The sequence below is a fragment of the Myripristis murdjan genome, chromosome 3, assembly GCF_902150065.1.
Source record: "Myripristis murdjan chromosome 3, fMyrMur1.1, whole genome shotgun sequence".
Taxonomy (NCBI): Eukaryota; Metazoa; Chordata; class Actinopteri; order Holocentriformes; family Holocentridae; genus Myripristis; species Myripristis murdjan.
Window position 1 is genome coordinate 3,145,567 of NC_043982.1, and position 7,615 is coordinate 3,153,181.

The following is a 7,615-nucleotide window of genomic DNA, read 5'->3' on the forward strand; positions in this document are numbered from 1 at the left end:
ACATGACAGGCTCAGCGGAATCCCACCGGATATGAAATTAATAGTCTGAGCAAAATTGAAGGGGCAAGTATGGATCAACCCCATTACACACAATATCTCAGACGCCACTGATTGGATTTGGATTTGGATTAGCCTGAAGGGGGCGCTACAGCGTTTGCTCCATCGTAACTAACCAGCATCATTCATGGAGTACATAATGTTGACCTGTTATATCTGACCTGCGACATCACTCCAGTGCGGGGTGGAAGGATTTTAATCAGCACTGTAAAGCCTTGCCTCACTCTGCCTTAAAGGAAAAAGCCATCCTACAACACACGAAATCTCTTTTCAAAACAGAGATTGGCGATTTACATTGCATTTCTGGTGCCATTTTGTTGCTTGATCTTGTAGTTTTGCAATTCTGCCAAACACAAATCCATGTAAGTCGCTGAGAAATATCCTCAGCACGGCTACAGTGGCATCTGATGGGCAAAAAAAATTGACAGTTTTAAAACAGAGGAGTTAACTTCTAATGTACAGGTTTCAGCGTCAACCCCCAAAAGTAAATCAGCAAGGGCTTCTTTGTAGAGTCAGCGATTTGCAGCATACATACAGGGAGAAATCCAGATACGAATAAAATTCTGAAAGAAACACTCAATCCTTGTATTTTTAGAAGTCAAATCTAAAGATTAAATATCACAAAATATCAGCTTTCACCAGCCTCGATATAAAACTATAGTTGCTAACGTAAAGTAAAATCAGCCTAAACTAAAATCAGTCAAACGCTAGTGTTAGTTACCTAAATACTAATATTTCTGTATATTTCTGTATATATACTGTATATTTCTTCCGTATACTGTATATTTCTTCTGTATACTGTATATTTCTTCTAAATTTGCACATTGAGCTACATCTATGCACATTTTATACACATTTATGCACACGTTTTTTTGCACATTGCTTTTTGCACACTAGGTTGTACTTAGATCTTATTCTGTTGTACTTAGATCTTATTCTTTATTTTTTATTTATTTAATCTGTAATCTGTGGATACTGCTGAAAAACTGCGAATTTCCTTCAGAATGAATAAAGTATCTATCTATCTATCTATCTATCTATCTATCTATCTATCTATCTATCTATCTATCTAAATGTTTAAAATAATTTCCCTCTGCCTGCTCATTCCCAAAGCCCTCAGCATGTCCACAGGCTCTCCTGGCAGTGCAGTCAAGAGGAGGAGATGTCATCAGGCAGGAAAGTTAATCCACCTGCCATTAGAAACAGTGATGAGAGATTCTATATCTAAGCTCCTTTTGTATTAGGCTGCTCATCAATGAACTTGCAAATTGCTCTGATCTTAAAACACAAAGCGCCCTCTCACTCCCTTTAACCGGCCGAACAAGTGGCTGGAACCAAGTGAATTGGTGAGAAACGGCCGAGGCTCCGAATCTCTTCCTGACATCAAAAGGCTGCGATCTGGCTTCTGCCGGCTCAGGTAAGGAGGGATGAGAGAGGGCCGTCAGGCAGACAGGTAAGCCGAGCGCAAACTGATCCCGGCAAACGTTTCTGACACTCAATAGATGTTGATATGATGGCCTGCACCCACGCTGCAAGCCAGTGGAAATACAGCAGCGAAATGAAAGTTGAGAGTGTCTGTAACTTGTGCCTGCATTATTAACTTAATCATATCAATCCAAAGAGCCTGGTTGCAGACCCGGGAATCACAGCTTCATGTTATAAAATGTTGAGCAAAGAGAGCGTCGGTGGCTCACCTGGTGGAGCATGTAACATCGAGTCCTGCACTGCAAAAACGCAAAATCTTACCAAGATTATTTGTCTTACTTCAAGTCAAAAATGTCTTATTTCTAGTCAAAATATCTCATTACACTTAAAATAAGACATGATCACCTCAGAAGTAAATTGTTTTTAGACAATTTTCACTTGTTTCAAGTGAAAATTTTCACTTGTTTCAAGTGAAAATTCACTTGAAACAAGTGAAAATTTGCTTGTTTCATTGGCAAAATTTGCCAGTGGAAAAAAGTGAAAATTCACTTGAAATAAGTGAAAATTTGCTTGTTTCATTGGCAAAATTTGCCAGTGGAAAAAGTGAAAATTCACTTGAAATAAGTGAAAATTAGCTAGAAACAAGAAACAAATTTTGCCAATGAAACAAGCAAATTTTCACTTGTTTCAAGCAAATTTTCACTTGAAACAAGAGAAAATTGTCTAAAAACAAGTTACTTCTGAGGTGATCATGTCTTATTTTAAGTGTAATGAGATATTTTGACTAGGAATAAGACATTTTTGACTTGAAATAAGACAAATAATCATGGTAAGATTTTGACTTTTTGCAGTGTGACTGAAGCGGCCTGAGTTTGAATCTGGCCCAGGCCATCTGGTGCAGGTTGTCCCATCTCTCTCCCCTAACAAATAAAGATGAAATGACAAAAAGTAATCTTTAAAAAAAAATTGTGCAATTCAGGGGTCTGATGGTGCCCAATTAAACTGCAGTTTCTAAGCTGAAAAACTCAAACAGCCCATTGCTATCGTTGTAGAGCAGGACAAAGGTTGAACTGGGTGCTTCTCTGGGTTCATGTCCACCTGCTGCACACTGCCAGGCAGCTCTCACCCGCTCAGTCACACACCTTCTACCAGGGGATGGAAACCTCTCTCTGGGCTTCAGCCGCTCATTCACTGAGGGCTTTCATTGTGCGCTGAACCACACACACACATGCCCGACTACCATGGAGGCTGTAGCTCTGCCAGCACGCCGCCGCATCCTCTGTCTTGTTTCCGAGCTGCACAGTGGCTCACCACCGTGGATACACACAGTTGGGGTTGGAGATTATAGATTTTATACCTCACACATACTCCTTTTGGGTTATATTTTCATATTTTACATATTTCCAACCAGATTTTCCTTTATCTCAGTAGATTCTCTCCCTGTAATTTAGCAGAATCTCATAATTCTATAACTCTTTTATTCATGTTTATTCACAGTTGCGCAAGAAATTGAAAACTTCCTAAAGAGCCGTTATTTAGAACCCTCATTGTCCCCAAAGAGCAGTTGTTTTCCCTTTCAGATTTTTCACTTAACCATCTATTTAATTTGTGTGTCATCGTTTAATTCTCTCCATCTGCTCTCTTCACATTTACACTCCATTTTTCCTACTGTATGTTGTTCCTATCTGCCTCTGCAATGACCCAGTCCTCCCAGTGGGATCATTAAAATTTCGTCGAGTCTTATTTTATTAGCCTTGATCCTTGAGAAATCTCCTCACAAACAACGACTGTGAACTGCAGTGTGACACACTGATCGCGGCCTCGGCCTTGACCTCCGCTGCTTTCTCTTCCAGTTAATGCTCTTGTTTCTTGTCAGCAAGGAGGCTCATCTAATTGGACGGGCTTTCCCCGCGTCCATATTTTGGTATTGTATCAGAATATAAGTGTCCGCCTGAGTCCTGCGCTCTTTTTTTCTGCCCTGTATATTTTGCAACAAGCGGAGGAGTGCTGCGTTCTCATCAGGGCCTGAAAAGGGCCTTTGTTTGAGCCTGAACACCTGGACAGAGTTATCTCAGTGGTCCTGCCTATCCCTCCCTCCCTCTCTTTCTCTCTCTTTCTCACTTTGAATCATTCTCTCCATCTCTCGCTTTCTTTCTTTTTTCTTTCTTTTTCTTTTCTTTTCTTCCTTTCTTTCTTTCTTTCTTTCTTTCTTTCTTTCTTTCTTTCTTTCTGTCTGTATGGGTGCAAATGCAGCAGTGCCACTAAAAGTATTCTAAAAGAATAGACGGGAAATAACTTTATGCTTAAAGCTGCGCCAGCCAACATTTTTATTTAACCCTATAAAGCCATTTGTATCATATATGATACACATTTTCAATTCCATTTTTCATTTTCAGTTTAATCAATACTTGACCAAAATACTGTTGTATACCTTTGAACACTTCCCCTGTTCACCCTGGACCATACCATTGGCACTTCAAGTACATATCATATATCATACACCAGAAAGGTCGTGTAATAACATATTTTTTGAATTTGTTTTTATTTATATATTTTGTTATAGGACTAAATAAAGGGTTCAATTTCAAAAAAATTGAATTTTCTGCCAATTCTTTCATAGTTCAGGCTTTATAGGGTTAAACATACACCCATCTTAATAGGGCTGCAGTTGTAGTGGAGTCCACATTGCTTTTAATTGAGTCAAAATCATGTCCAATGTGGGCTGAAACTACCAAAGCCCAAAACCAAAATGGGCAATAAAAAATGTAGACGTCTTTCCAAATGTAAAAGTAATGCTAAAGAGATTTCATGAGGATGAAGAGACGTGTAGATTTCCCTGCAGGAGCTCTGTGCTGCACCTTTCAATGTCCACCCAATGAATGCTTAGGAAGTGGCTCAACACACAGATGTGTGAAAATCACTGCATACAAATATATTGGAGTTGCCCTTTAAATCATCCTTTTAAAATAAGCTAAACAATAATAAAATGACATGTTTTTTCATTATTTTATTTTATCTTTATATAGACAGGAAAAAGTTGAGTCAACATACAGCAGTGACATGACACCATGAGAAGATGGTTGAAAAGTGGTTTGAACCAGACCTGAGTAAATCCAACCGGCTCATCAGCTGTAATCACGTACTGCAGCTGCCACAGAGAGCACGCTGCAGATTCACAGTTACAGTATTTGCTCAAATGAATTTCTGGTATCGTCATTGACTGGAAATCCTCTCCACACACAGGAAGAACCAAGAATGAACTGGGAGTGAAATCCAAAATGTCTCAATATCCTCCACCACAGATAATTCCACTTGGAGATCATTTATAATATTTTGGCAAGTCCTAATATTATCTGGGTATTGCTAGAAGTATACATGTCTAAGTCAAAGAAATATCTTCACAGCTACAGTAATGCAACCGTGTGTGTGTGTGTGTGTGTGTGTGTGTGTGTGTGTTGCACTTTACTTCCTACCAGCAGTACTAAAAGACAGATTGCTTTAAATCATTATAGTTGGTAGTCCAGCAGTCTCCAGATTAAGGCACAACATGGAAGACTATATGGAAAAATAATTTATTGAAAGCTGACCTACAGCTTTATAGTAATAATCCATGATATAAATGTATAAATAAGTCTGTTTTGCTATTCTCTGCCATCAGCTGATATAAAACAATAATGATTCAGCCTCTATGCACTTTATGAAAGCTTTTACATTTGCCATTCTTGACATTTGACTGTGTCCAAAAATTATATATACTAAAACTAAACAGTAGATACTGTATTTCCATAGTGAAATACTGTATTTTGGGTGGTATAAATACATCATACTACATTGTTTCCTATTTATGGGAAATGATGCAACATGTCAGCTGATGGTCAAATATGAAAAATGGCAAGCACACAAATCCAGAAAACATGTATTTGAACAGATATTTTGGTTTATTTTTCATTTTCATGAACTTCTCTTTTTAGAGTTAGGGTTAGGTGCCTGAATACTTGAAATACTGGGTCAGCTGAGTATGTATGTCAGCATTCTTGAATAAACCACATTTTCATACTTCTACCGTGTGATCACACCGCATACTACATACTTGGTGTCTGATAGCTCTTTCCTGGGAAAAATTCTCTGTCATACAGGAAGTGATGTATTTCATATTTGGTGTTTGGAATAAACCGAGGGAGTACTGAATAGTTAATATGAGCAGTGATATACACCACGGCTGAACACAGAAAGGAGCACGGCCTGCAGAAACTTTATTAACACAGAATAGAAGGAGACACGTTACAGTGCTGAGACTGTCCTCCAGCCAAAAACGACAATTACGACATACAGTCATGTTTTTTTACGTGAAGCGACCTCTAGTGGTCCTGTGAAGAACAACACTGTGGTGTAGCGGTAAGAGAGCGATAAGGTGCATGTGAGGCCGAAACCGAAAAGCTAGCGAAACAATGAATGTTTACAATATATTCAAAGTTCCCTGTCATACACTCATGTTTTTTTATTATTTTATTACTTTTTATTACTGCTTTTGTTCTTTTTTTCACATTTTTTGGTTTTGTTTTTGCTGTATTTTTCTCTACAGCACTAGTTTATGTTTTACTGCATATGTTCTCATCTTCTATGTTCATGAGTTGAAAAATTTACAAAAAAATAGTGCATGAGTTCAATTTACGTTAAATTTGTTTATGTATTTATAACATTTTAGTTTGTAACATTTGTTTCGAATGAAAGACACTATTACCTTTGTGTTTCATTTAAAAAAAAAAAAAAAAAAAAAACTTAACCCTAACCACAACAAACATTTCCATAACCTTAACTAAGTATTTTTAGATTTTTAGTGGCCAGCAGTCTAGCTCGCCAGCTAGCATCCAGGACGGTCCTGGGGTCATATTAGAGACACTCATGTATTGTATTGGCTATTAATTTTGGAACCCCTCCTGCTGGCTGTTTATGGTGTGTTCAGACCAAACGCAAAGTGAATTTTTGCATTGCAAACTCATGTGAATACGGCAGAATTTTGCATATTCGTGTCCTTCATGACATGTCAATTTGTGTCATTTGCACCTTTGCATGGACTGTATGTAACTGTGCCGTGTGAAAAACTGGCTTTGCGTTTGGTCGGAGCACCCAGTAACTCTGCAGAGGGTAGGAACATAGAGGAAACCACCAATAAGCACTGAAGATGGAAGCAAAAACACATCAACAGCCACAAAAAGAGCCCAGTGATCACCACTTAAAAATCATAGTTACTGTCTGCATGTGATTACCTTCTGCTCCAGCAAGCAGCCATGAAAAGTTCCATGTAAAACTTTAGCTGTTCAGCGTTTTAGTAAGTTGATTTTTAGTTTAGTAAGTTGCATTTTTAAGTTAAATTAATTATTATAAAGTGAATATTTTATCACACATTTCTAGACACTGCCTGTTCATATAAATGGCTTTCTTTTTACTTGATAATGTGAATACAAGGTACATTTTGTAAGTGTATATGTGCTCGGTTCATATATTTGTTTTCCTCATATTCTTATTTTTTGTATATTTTTCTCAATATTTCATAGCCTAGTCTTTTCTTTTTTTATGTATATTCATATGACACCTATTTTTCTTTTGTTTTATGCCTACTGCTGTTACTTTGCACACCTTCATAATGCTCGTAATACATGCATTTACCATTAATACATAGATGATGGAAGTAATTTTTTAAAATACTTTTGGTAATTCACTTTCATTCTTTTGTCAACATGTTTGATCTGTCAGCTGCGTAACACTTAATACACTTCATTCGCTCTATTCAAACATATCCAGTTTTTTTTTTTTCACTCTGTCTCATTACTGTTGGGCCTGCTATTTATAGGATACAGTAGTATGACCCAGCTTCCCTGCAGGGATCATTAAAGTTTCATCATGTTTTATATCTTTCATATCATTACAGTCTCTTGAATTGAAAATTCCAGATAAAATGAACATTAAATGGTGTGTTTTTTTCTTTGAAATGGTATTTAACCAATAACAAGTTCTCAACAAGAGACACAATGCTGCAATTAGCTGTCTGGGTAGTGATTCTAATTGGCCTTGAAGCCTGCTGATGGGAGGAGACTTGACCTTCATTAGAAGGTGTGCAGCGCCAATTAGCCTG